This window comes from Dipodomys merriami, unplaced genomic scaffold (assembly GCF_024711535.1).
Source record: "Dipodomys merriami isolate MVZ:Mamm:240054 unplaced genomic scaffold, mDipMer1.0.p SCAF_26, whole genome shotgun sequence".
Lineage (NCBI taxonomy): Eukaryota > Metazoa > Chordata > Mammalia > Rodentia > Heteromyidae > Dipodomys > Dipodomys merriami.
Genome location: NW_027204048.1, coordinates 11,570,166 through 11,583,514, shown reverse-complemented (window position 1 = coordinate 11,583,514; position 13,349 = coordinate 11,570,166). Strand labels below are relative to the sequence as shown.

At 42.9% G+C, this 13,349-nt stretch overlaps 1 protein-coding gene across 1 annotated transcript in view; it reads left to right on the top strand.

Moving 5' to 3' along the window:
- The window catches only part of Dmrt1 (doublesex and mab-3 related transcription factor 1), a 99,756-nt gene that overhangs the window by 36,997 nt on the left and 49,410 nt on the right, over positions 1-13,349 (top strand). The window lies entirely within an intron of this gene.

Here is a 13,349-nt window from a genome sequence, read left to right as displayed (position 1 = left end):
AAGAAGACTTAACCGGATATGTGAAACACTCACACACATGCACATAAAGACCCGTGCTCAGTGAGGCATGCGTGTACACATGTGTAGGCATAGTATGTAAGTCGTGCAAAGAGTCTTCCCCTCTGCTAATAAAGCCATTTAACCCCATAGGTTGATTGTGGGGACCCTGAGAGGAAATATGCATCTGTTTGGGTTCACTTTGATTTTTACTTGCTCACACTGGCATTTTGCATAAATTCCCTGCCAGCCAGAGTTAGGTGTGCAAGTAGCTTGAGCCCTTAGGAAAAACTAGGCTCAGTTTTCTGAGCAGCACTACCCTTCCTGATGAATTTGTACCCTGGGAAGTGCAAATGTTAGAATTGCGTGTGTTTGCATGGAGAATGGTAAGGGAAGGAATGGGGTCATCATTTGTGGGGCCGATGTGATTGCATTTTTTTTTTTTGCTATAAATTTAGGTCGGTCTTTCATACTTCATGCATTGTTAAAAGACCGTGCGAGTCCAGTGCTGGTGGCTGTTGAGAAGGAAGGTAATCCTAGCTACTCAAGAGGCTGAAATCAAGGTTGGATGCTAGCCTGGTCAGGAATGTCTATGAGATCCTTGTCTCTAATTAACTGCCAAAAAAAACTGGAAGTAGAGCTCTGGCTCAAGTAGTAGAATCCTAGCATTGAGCAAAAAATAGGGGTGTTTGTGCTCAGGCCCTGATTTTAGCAAACCTCTAGTGCTGACACAAGAAAACAAACAAAACCCCCAACAAACTATGATATGAAAATGGACCACATAGGAGTACCCATGGAATGATTTCTTTATCTTTGGAGGAAACATTTTTGACTCACTTAGGATATAGAAATTGTAAAGGATAGATAAAGCTTATACGAATGGTACCAAATGTGTTCATTAAAATACGTGTGTCAGGCTGGGAAGGTGGCTCAGTGGTAGAGTGCTTGCCTTGCACGCATGGGGCCCTGGGTTTGATTCCTCAGCACCACATAAGCAGAAAAAGCCAGAAGTGGCGCTGTGGCTCAAGCAGTAGAGCACTAGCCTTGAGCTGAAGAGCTGAGGGACAGGGCCCAGGCCCAGAGTTCAAGCCCCACGATTGACCAAAAAAGAAAAAAGTATGTGTGTGTATGTGTGTGTGTGTGCACGTGTGTGTGTGTGTGTCATAAAAAGTATTTTGTTATGAAGTCAGATAAACCTACAGATGGTAGGTACTTTTAGCTAATGTTGAAAGGATAGGAATGAATTCAGATTACTTTGTAACCAAAATGATCATTGTAGCTTAGCAGAGAAGCATGAGAGCAGAAGATGAGGTGCCCCTCACCTTGCTTTGTTTCTGGGAAGTCCTTGACTCTGCTCTTTCGGTAGTGCCTTGTCCCTCTTGGTGACAGCTACTCAGGAGAGGGTGGATGGAATGGGTTACTCCCATGGCTGCCGCCCTGTTTTTCTGTTCCCTTTGGGAGGTTTTCCTCAACTGTGCATACCTGTCCTGTTTTGCTGCCTGGTGCCCTTGGCCACATCTAGGCTTAGCCTAGAGTTAGAAGCAGAAGCCATGTCTTTTGTATTAACTTGAGCCTATTTCTGAGACCCAACTTGCTTCATAACTCTTGACTAGATGGAGTCTTCTTTGTGTACTTTGTCTGCCTTTCCTTGCAACATTGAGTACCACTGTGTGCCCTGTGTTTCTCAACCCAAAGCTCCACTTTCTGGTTCCTAGAAAATGCCAACTAGTAGAAATGATTTTTTTTTAAGCTTCTTATAGATAGACATTCGATTATTCATATAATGACTCCATGGGAATTTCTGTAGAGTCGAGACTACTGTAAATTTCCTTATAAAAATCCAGCAAGCTGGGCTGGGAAGGTGGCCCAGTGGTAGAGCGCTTGCCTTGCATGCATGAGGTCCTGGGTTCGATTCCTCAACACCACATAAGCAAAAAGAAAAAAGCCGGAAGTGGCGCTGTGGCTCAAGTGGTAGAACGCTAGCCTTGAGCTGAAGAGCTGAGGGACAGTGCCCAGGCCCAGAGTTCAGGCCCCATGACCGGACCCAAAAAAAAAAAAATCCAGCAAGTTGCATAACACCTACTAAGTGCAAAACCTATTTAAAAAGAAAGGAGAAAGCAGTCTCTTGGGACAGCCCCTTACAATTGCTGAGCGTGTTCCTGTGACTGACTTGGAAGCCGAGAGCTGCTTGAATCGCTTCTGCTCTATTCCCAGGCCTGCAGAGATTTGTGGCCCAATCATAGATTCCTGTCCTGTTGTGAAACAGGAATAACATTTGTGACACTGGAACAAACTCAGGATGAATGGCTGGTTCCGCTGACCAGCAGCTCAATTTCGCTTCTGCATTTAATTGCCTGCAAAAGCTGTTTATTGCCCTGTGCACTCCTCCACGGCAACATTATCTCTTAAATAAACATGTTGTACCAGGTTGACAAGGGAGAGGTGCATAGGAAGTGAGCAGAAATAAATATGGGAGGGCTCCCAGCTGGGCCTGAGATTTCCTTCAGGGCGCCTTCTTGATTGCTTCCTTGCAGTTTGTGCTACCACATTCTAGCCACAGTTAGGCGTGGTCAGATGGCAGCCTGGGTGATTTCATTCCTCCTGATAGTCATTTAGGTCTCAGTCTGACATCTTCCATGATATGGCTGCCTATTGCTAATTACGTACCTCACTGGAATGCATTCATTTATTAAATAGACATGTATCAAGCAAGTAGGACGGATCCCTGAATAGAACAGAAACTTATAATTAAAACACAATAGGGTGCCTGTCCTTAACAATAATTTATTGTTATGTTTCAGAATAGTTAAAGGAGAGGATGTGTGTGCATCCTCAAAAACAAAAAAGATCGAAACGTTTGACCTGATGGATATATGTCCAATTATCCTGATTTGATCATTACCCCTGAGATGCACAAAGTGGAACCATCTCATGGTGCTTTAGAAACATGTACACTTATTATTTGGCCATGAAATTAAAATTTTAGGAAAGAATTAATGAAAGGTAGAAAAGGTGGAGAGGAGATGGGAATTGCCTATGTAATAACCGTGTGTTTGAACTAAGATACAGACAGAAGGAGACCAGATTCCAGCATCTAAGAAAAGGCACCCCTTTAGCCTGCTAGGGGGCCAAAGGGCAAGACCTGGCCCAGATAGTATGGGCTGTGTATAGGGAGATAGGATCTTACTATGTAGTTAAGGCAGAACTCAAACTCTCAGTCTTCCTGTCTCTGCTTCCCACATGTTGAGGTTGCAGGCATGTGCCACTCTGTGCAGTGTGCAAATATTCTATCATTTAAAAAATTGAGCTGGGTGTCAAGTGCCTTTGTTTTAATACTAGCTATTCAGGAGGACAAGAGACAAATCCAAATGGGAGGTTCTTATATGTGTGCATGTGTGTACAAACACGCACGCGTGCACGCACACACACACACACTCAGGCAGACATATAGATAGAAGGTATGTTTGGGAGAGGTGTTTACCAGTTGCTCATTCTACAGTCCTGTGACAGTTTATGAAGCTGTCTGTCTGTCTCATAACCTTATGTCATCACCGGCAAGAAAACTAACCAGGACTCACATTTCTAGAGCAAAACTGGTTATTAGACAGGAATTGACTGGCCTTTTCCTCCACAAAGATAAACTGACAGTATTTTTAAACAGTCATATGCATTTATAAGGACAAATCCAATTTAAAATATTTTTAGAGCATTTGCTCAGGAAGAGGGGATGAAAATAGACACGATATTTGTCTTAGACTAATAGATGCAATTTTTTGTTGCTGTTTTGTTTCTGTTGCTACTGGGGAGTGAACACCACACCTTGCGTTCACCAAGCAAGTGCTTTACCTCTTGAGCCACACTTCCAGTCCTTTTTTTTGTGTGTGTGTGTGTATGTGTGTGTGTGTCTGTGTGTGTGTGTGTGTGTGTGTGTGTGTGTATGTATCATGGTTTGAATATAAGACCTTGCTCTTTTTTTGGGGGGGGGTCCAGTTGTGGAGCCTGAACTCTGGGTTTGGGCACTGTCCCTCAGCTCTTCAGCTCAAGGCTAGCGCTCTACCACTTGAGCCACAGTGCCATTTCCAGATTTTTTCTTTTTTGCTTATGTGGTGGTGAGGAATCAAACCCAGGGCCTCATGCATGCAAGGCAAGCGCTCTACCACTGAGCCACCTTCCCAGCCCCCAAGACCTTGTTCTTTTTATCTTGGCTTTTTCATTCTTCTGTAGCATGTGAACCATGCCTCCAGTCTTGCATCAGTTATTTTTGAGGTAAGGTCTCACTTTATACCCAAGCCAGTCTGGGCTGTTATCCTGGCCTTGTGCCCTTTGACCCTGGAGCTAACAGGCATATACCACAGTGCCCAACCGAGCTCAGCTATTGGCTCATTGGAGTCTGGAGAATGCCTTTCTTACTAAGGTTGGCTTCAAACCACAATCCCCTCCCCATCTCCGCTTCCAAAGTCACTAGGATTACAGGTTTGCACCAGTAGTATGTCTGCCATAATTTGTTTTTGTTTTTAAACACTTTCTGTTTTTAATATTTTTTTGCCAGTACTGAGGATTGAACCCAGGGTTTTGGCTTCCTGGGCAAGTGCTCTAGAGATCCTCTTGAGTCATACCTCCAGTCCTCAATTTTTTTTCTTAAAGGGAAAATACAGAAGCATACATTTCTGTGGATGCTTGAAGGATTCCTTTTATACCTTTTCTAATGCTATCATGTGCATTTATTTTATATCTATTCACCTTTTTGCAGTACTTTCTATTTTAAGTAGTTAAATTTTTGTTTTAAGGAGTTAAAATTTTATTTTAAGTAGTTATTATTAAGTAGTTGTAGAAGGGGTTACAGTTGTCTAAATCAGGTTATGAGTACAATGTTTCTTGGTCAATGTCACCCCTTCCTTTTTGTTCTCCCCCATCTTTTATAAACTTAGTAATTGCAATAACTTTATAGTTTATTTTAGAATTTCTACATAGATAGTCATTTCATAGAAGCAGAAATCCTGACATTCTCCCTTTTGAATACAGTTGTTGTTTGGTCAGTCATGGGGCTTGAACTCAGGGCCTGAGCCATGTCCCTGAGCTCCTTTGCTCAAGGCTAGTGCTCAACTACTTTGAACCACAGCTCCACTTCTGGTTTTCTGGTGGTTAATTGGAGATAAGAGCCTTATGAACTTTCTTACCTGGGCTGGCTTTGAACCATGATCCTCAGATTTCAGCCTTCTGAATTGCTAGGATTACTGACCTGAGCCACCAATGCTCGGCTGAGTGCAGTTCCAACGTATGTTCTTAGTGTATGATTCAGATAACAAGGGTTAAGCAAAAATGTCTGTCTGTGGCTTTATGTGGAATCCAAACCAGGGGACAGATGTGACAGGCATTTCAGATACAGAAGATTATCAATAGCTACAGCAGTATGAGAGGAAGACTTTTTTACAGAGTAACTTAGTTAAACACAGATGGATTCCAGACCGAAGTTGAACTCTGGAAGCCTGAGACACTTGGGAGCAGGCAAGTCTGACTCAAGAACAGCAGAAACCAGGCCTTGGAGCATCCTAAGGAATGCTTCCTCGGCCTGCCTGAGGTAGTCCAGGAGCATCCTGGGAGATGGACATGGACCAGATCTTCTGGAGCATCTTTGCATTTGTCCGAGATTCCCAGATTATTTCCGTTCTTCTATGAGTTCAGCTTGATCTGGACTGACTTGGAAAGCCTCATGAAAGGCTGCTGTACTCCAGAGACTACTGTGTCATTGAATTAGAGTTGGAATGAAGTCTATTAACATCTACTACCAGGTTGTTACGGGTTAGGAAATAATAACAGCCTTTTGGGAATTCTGTAATGTGCTTGAAAATTAGATAATTAGATCACCATGTTTGAAAGCTTTTAGATTTGATCTGGTTGGGCTGGTGGCCAAACTTGTATCTGTTTACATTTGCCCTTTTCTCTTGCTTCTTTTTCCTTGCTAAGTAGATGTGAATATGATACATATATATATGTGTGTGTATATATGTATATATATATATATATACATATATATACACATAAATGAGGGACATTTTAGAAAGAGCTATTCTCAGATTCCTTGGAAGTCCACATTTATTTAGTTGAGAGTTCCTTATTTGAATAAAGGCCCAAATCAATGGAATGCATAAGAGACAAGTTTGTCATGTCTTTTTAATACCATATTGGAAGTACAAGAGGAAAAGAAAAGAACAATTTGTGTGTGTGTGTGTGTGTGTGTGTGTGTGTGTGTGTGTGTGTGTGTGTGTGTGTGTGTGTGTGTGTGTGTGTGTGTGTTTAATCTCTAGCATATGACAAAGCATGTAGGAGAAACTCCTTATTTCTTTGTTCACGGATCATTCTTGCTGAGGCCTGTTCCAGACTTGGTGCAGTGGAACCACTGAGGAAGGAGACCTCAGACACAATACTTTTCTGCCTGTTATTATCAAGATGTGGAGGTTTCCTGGGGCAAGGTACGATGACTTGTGGAAAGATGGGTTCTGTGTAGACAGGCAGGGTGAGGCTGTGTATTTATGACCCCTGTTGTTTAGAATTGTCATTGCCTTCTGACAGTGAAAACCACACTGACTTTGAATGAGTTTTATTATCTTAAAATTCTCTGTGGAGCATGTACCTCTTTATTTCCTGCACTTGGAACAGGTTGAGCCAGCAATCCCTCCTTAGTGTATAGTTTAGGTCTTGTGGGGACAGGGGTGGCACCCTTCAGATGAACATCCTGGAGGGGGGTTAGTCAAAGGCGATTTAAAATCAGGTACAGGGGCTAGGAAGGCGGCTCAGTGGTAGAGTGCTTGCCTTGCATGTATGAGAACCTGGGTTCGATTCCTCAGTACCACATACGCAGAAAAAGCTGGAAGTGGTGCTGTGGTTCAAGTGGTAGAGCACTTGAGCTGAAGAGCTGAGGGACGTGCCCAGACCCAGAGTTCAAGCCCCATAACTAACGCCCCCCCCAGAAAATCAGGTACAAAAGTGTTCTTTTGTTTTTAATTTTTATTTTTTTGGTGCTGGTCCTGAGGCTTGAACTCAGGACCCCAGTGTTAACCCTGATATTTTATTTATTTAATTACTTTTTGCTCAAGGCTAGCACTACCATGTGAGCCATTGCTCCACCTCCCGCTTTTTGGTGGTTAAGAGCCTTATACACTTTTCTTGCCTGGGCTGGCTTTGAACCACGATCCTGAAGATCTAAGCCTTCTGAGTAGCTTGGATTATTGTTGTGGGCCAGTACCATGAAGCAAAAGGTGTTATTTTAAAATTTTATTTTGGACTGGGAATGTGGCTTAGGGGTAGAGTGCTTGCCTAGCATGCATCAAGGCCTGGGTTTGATTCCTTAGTACCACATAAACAGAAAAGGCTGAAAGTGGCACTGTGGCTCAAGTGGTAGAGCGTTAGCCTTGAGCACAGAGAGACTCAGGGAGAGTGCCCAGGCCCTGAGTTCAAGCTCCAGGACTGGCCAAAAAAAGGTTAAAATTTTATTTTATCCTTTGGCATTACTGACATGTGAACTCAGGGCCTCATGATTGCTAAGCAGGTATCTAGCACTTGAGTCAGACCACAGCTCTTTTTCCTTCAGTAATATTTCAGTCTTGTGGTTTTGTCTAGGGCCAGCCTTCCACATAGTTGGGATTATAGGCATGTGCCACCATGCTCCGCTTTTTATTTTATTTTTTCCTTATCACATTCCTTCTCACAAGCATTCTTTTTGGCAGTCTCATTTTTCAACTAATACTAGAAGGAAGACAGACAACCTAACTGTGTGTCTCGAGTGTTTATGTAAAACTAGAAAATGGAAGAAACTTTCCCCCACCTTACCCTGTACGTGTATGTGTGTGTTTGTGTCATGTGTGTCAATGACAATGTTGGACCTTGTTGGCTTTTCAGTGTCTTAAAATTGGAAAAGTAAAACAGTTTCAGAGAACTGACTTTTCGCTCAAGTATCAAATATTGCTGATACTTCAGGTAATTTATATGGAATGGGGAGTTTTGTTCTTGCTTTTGGCTGTTGAGTCATTTGGTAGCAAACTCAGGGGAGGGTCTTTGGGTATAACTACTCATGAGAGGATTAAACAGGGCAAACAGGTAAGCAGCCTCAGAGTGCTGGGCCTCATACCTCCTACTCCATCTTGACCTCTGATACAGCCTTATTAGAGAAGCTAGGCTTAGGGAGATGCAATCCCTTAGCATTAGCTGGTGAGGAGGGGCTTACAGTATGGGCTGGACTTTACCTACTGCAGAGACCAGAAAGGCTTCTTGAGTGAGACCTAGAAATTCTGGCCTGTTTCTGAACACACACACACACACACACACACACACACACACACACACACACACACGCACACGCACACGCACACACTTCTATGTGTTCTGAGGTAGTCTATTTTCCATCATTCTGTGTCAGTTGAATGGCATGGAGGTGCATCCCTTCCATGCTGGTCTTGGAGTGAGATGCCACCTTGAGTTGGGTCACCGTCGGCCTGCATTGGAGCCTTTAAGCATTTCAGGGAAGGTGTGAAAGCGTGTGAACGGGTGCTTCTCTTTGGAGGTGGCCCCTGACTGTCTCACCTTGCCCTCCTGGCAGTCTGTCATGTTCAGTCCTCATAAGATTCCCCTCCACACACTGCTGATTTATGCTAAAAGTATCCTAATGTTTCTGACAGCTCATGTGTGACATGAATATAATCCATATTTCTTAGAGCAGCTAATCCAACTGGCTTATTTCCCGATACTGCTGATGGGGCTATATCTCTCTTATGTCATCGCCGTGCAGATTTTGATGGTAACGTATTGTTTCCGGGTCACTAGCTTTGTCTAAAACAGTAGGTTGGAACAGAGTAGCAAAGGTTAATTGAGTTTGTCTATCAAGGTGGGAACAGATAGAGAAGCTTCTCTTGGTTTCTGGTCCTAAAATTCAAAGTTTCTGACCGTGGCTATGTCCATCTTTCCTCATTTCCAGGCTGCCTTTCCCCAAGAAAGGTTCTAACATGCTGCAGAAACAGAAAAAGAAAAATGAAGAGTTGACAAAATACCAGTGTTAGTGAGTTGCTCTTTATAATCAGATTGCATCTGTAGAAGGACTGTGGTTTGAGGAGGACCAGCAGCTTTTCCAGCAAGAGCTTCCTTAAATCAGAACCAAGTTACTGCATTTCTCTGAGCCCTTTCTTTGTGTGTTGATGATTTATTAAATTATGAGGACTAAGGGAGATAGCAAAACTGTTCTTTCCTATTTCCCAGTAAATGCTCATTTTCTTCTTCTTCTGCCATTGCCTTTTTCCCTTAGTCAGTACCAACGTCTTCTCTGGCCTGCTCCTCTAATCTGAAGAGAGGCTATACAATGACCTTCAGAGAGTTGATGGTTGAGCCAGGGTGGAGGGTACTAGGTGTGGATAATTATTAACTAGAAATTCATCCATACTTTTCCACGTCACTTTCTCCCAACTGTTTCTTGCTGCTCTTGTTCATTTTCATGTAAAATAACTTGTATTTATGCCTAGCCATGCATGAGTTCTGTTGAGAAATTGGAGTCTGAATTTTAGATTGTGAATCAGACAAATGGAAGTTTCTGGCACAGGGACAGGAAGATTCTGCACAGGTTGTTAAAGATCAGCCAGGCAAGGGGTCTGACGCTAGAGATGGTGCATCATGATCAGGTTCACAAGATCAGCCCTCACCCTGTCTTCTGTTTTTTAACTGTATTTTTTGGGTTTTGCCTTTTTTTTTTTTTTTGCTACTGGGGATCAAACCCAGGACGTTGCAACCTTCTCTTTTGTGAAACCCTTGAAATGCATCAAGGTTTCCAGATTCCAGGAAAAGGAGATGTTTTGTAACACTTAGCCTGTTCTGAGTAAATATTCCTTACTAGAAGTACTTTTTTGCTTTCTTCTCTCCTATTGATATATCAGTGTCTTTCATTAGACTAAGAAGCCGCAATTCAAAATGTAGTTACGGAAATAAATAAAGCACAAAGTTCCATGAAACAGCCCTTATTCCAGTGGGCAATAGAGTCTCAAGTATTTTTTATTCTCTTTCCTTCTGTTCTGTTCTTTCCCTCATCCTTTTGTTGTTTCTCCTTTGTTTCTTCATTTTGGAGAGGGGGTCTTGCTGTGTTGTCCATGCTGGTCTTTCAACTCATGGCTCAAGTGATTCTTCTATGTCAGGCCCCAAGTGCTAGAACTAGAGATGTACACTGTTCTTGGCTGTATTATTTACCATTAGTAGAAAAGAATAACTGAGGTATTCCAGGGCCTTATAAAGAATAGCAGTTTTGCTTTTGGAAATCCAGTGTTAGAGAAGTTGTCCTTGACAAGCACTATTGTGAAAAACAACTGAGCAACTCAGTAGAAAGAATTCATTTGCATTTTTAAATGCAACATGTACAGCTAATTTTTTTTCCCATAAAGACAAGCACAGTGGACCCTCACTAAATACAAGTGTAATCTCTACATCCTCTGCGTATCTGTTCCTTCCAGTTAATTCTAGGCTACAGTTGGTCCTGGTTCCACATTCTCTAGGACTTCCAGAAGTTGGTAGACAGCTGGTTTTATGTTCTTTTGGTTGGATTTGATTTTGTATTTATAGATAACTTGCTTTATTTTTCCATGGTGTATTTTAGGACTGTTTAACTGGTGTGTGTCTGTGTGTGTGTGTGTGTGTGTGTGTGTGTGTGTGTGTGTGTATATGTGTGTGTGTGTGTGTTGTTGTTGTTGTTGTTGTTGCAGTCATGGAGCTTTAACTCAGGGCCTGGGCATTGTCCCTGATCTCTTTTGCTCAAGGCTGGCACTCTACACCTTTTTTTTTTTGGGAGGGGGACAGGTCAGTCATGGGGCTTGAACTCTGGGCCTGAGCCCTGTTCCTCAGCTCTTCAACTCAAGGTGAGCGCTCTACCACTTGAGCCACAGTGCCACTTCTGGTTTTCTAGTGGTTTATTGGAGATAAGAGTCTCATGGACTTTCTTGCCCAGGCTGGCTTTGAACCGCAATCCTCAGATCTCAGCCTCCTGAGTAGCTAGGATTACAGGCCTGAGCCACTGGCGCCTGGCAGCACTCTACCACTTTGAGCCACAGCTCCACTTGTGGTTTTTCTGGTGGTTAGTTAAAAATAGGAGTCTTATAGACTTTGTTGCTTGAGCTGGCTCTGAACTTTGATCCTCAGATCTCAACCTCGTGAACAGTTAGGTTTATGGGCATGAGCCACCAGCAACCAGCCACAGTTTTAGTTTTTTTTTTTTTTTTTGTCGGTCGTGGGGCTTGAACTCTGGGCCTGGGCGTTGTCCCTCAGCTCTTCAGCTCAAGGCGAGCGCTCTACCACTTGAGCTACAGCGCCACTTCCGGTTTTCTGGTGGTTTTATTGGAGATAGGAGTCTCACGGTCTCTCCTGCCCGGGCTGGCTTTGAACCGCGATCCTCAGATCTCAGCCTCGTGAGTAGCTAGGATTACAGGCGTGAGCCACCAGCGCCCAGCTCACAGTTTTAGTTTTTAGTCTAATGAATCTAACCATGGATTTTGTTCTTTTTCTTGAATTCTTCTTGAAAAGCCCCATCAGTATAGTTTCATTTGTTTTGGCCTGTTATCGCAGACTTTCTTACCCTTTGGGAAAGTTGGGGCTTGCAACTTAAACCAGCTTTGATGTATTGCACCTTTCCTTTTCTGATATGTTGCTTCTTTTCTGATACTAGGGGCTTGAACTCACTTCCAGCCTTTTTCGAGTTCATTGGAGCTAAGGTTTCCTTTTATTTGTTTGTCTTAAGCTGGTTTCAAACTATGATTCTCAGATCTCAGCCTCCTGCAGGATTACAAGTGTGAGCCAGTGGCCCTAGCAGATTGCGCCTCTTGGCTGCCAGCTCCCACTTGCTAATAATAGCAGCAAGCAAAATTCATTGGGATCCAGGGCTCTTTGATCTTATTTTTCTCTATTTCTTTTTAGCATAAAGGAATAAACAAAATGAGGAGAAATAAAATAACATTGCATAAAGGAAAAAATGTAAAATTGAATGGGCCCTCCTTGTCTGTTGTTTTCTTTTAGCTGGAGGTAAAATGCTGAGTCGAGGGAGCTCTGGGTTCGTGCAAAACCCCGTTTCTCCACCTTGTCACCGTGGAGCTGTTGGAAACTTGGTTGTGCAAGGGGTCATCCAAGGCATTTTGAGAGGATGCCAGACTCCTTGGCTTGGACCATTAGGAGCCAAGCACCCCCTCTCCCCCTAGCTGTGATAATAAAAAGTGTCTCCAGACAGCCACATGTCCCCCAGGAGATGGCCTGCCCCCACTTGAGAGCTACAGCAGTAAGATACTGTTTCAAAGGCTTCATTATTTACCCATTTCATTGAAGCCCAAAGTAGTGGGATTGTGATTTTTTTTTTAAGTTAGCAGGAGTAGAAAGTGATTCAAAATGGTACCTTTTCTTGGGCTTTCTGGGAAAACTCATTCTGTCTTAATTCTATGTTTTCAGAAATATTGGACAGCTCACAGGCCTTTGTAGATTCTTTCTGGACTACTATTTGACTAGGATGTCACTAAAGTGATTGATAGTCTTGAATCCGATCTTGTCCTGTTCTGTTCTTTTCTCTTTCTTTTTGCTGGTCCTAGAGCTTGAATTCAAGGACTCAGTGCTGTTGCTGAGCTTCTTTTGCTCAAGGTTATCTCTGTACCACTGGAGCCACAGCCCCACTTCCAGCTTTTCCTGAATAGTTTTTGTAGCTAAGAGTCTCATGGACTTTCCTTCCTGGGCTGGCTTCAAATTGTAATCCTCAGATCTTAGCCTCCTGAGTAGCTAGTATTACAGGCATGAGCCTGGCTTTTTTCCCTCCTGGTCTTTTGTATCTCTTTCTTCTTTGGCTGATAGTTTAGTGATCTTGAGGAATCATGGGGAATATTGAATGATTAAGTACAAACAATTCAGTTCTTAGTTTGTGGTAATCCTTGTTTTAGATGTTTCTCATAACAGGAAAGAAATTATAAGAGTAAACTAAAAATAAGCATGTTTTTACCCGGTGCCAGTGGCTCACACCTATAATCCTAGCTACTCAGGAGGCTAAGATGGGAGGATTGAGATGTGAAGCCAGCCTGGGGAGGAAAGTCCATGACATGCTTACCTCCCATTAATCACCCCAAACCTGGAAATACAGCTGTGGCTCAAGTGGTAGAGTACTAGCCTTGAGGGGGTAAAAACAAGTTCAGGGACAGTGCCCAGGCTCTTAAATTCAGGCTCCATGATGCAAGCCTTCAATATTGTCTTCATTTCCCAGTAAACTTTAGTTTAAAAACCAGACTCTATCACTTGTCAGATAATACCCACTCTATATTCAGACTTGACTTTTAGTTAACATGGGGTGGGTGTTGGGGTCT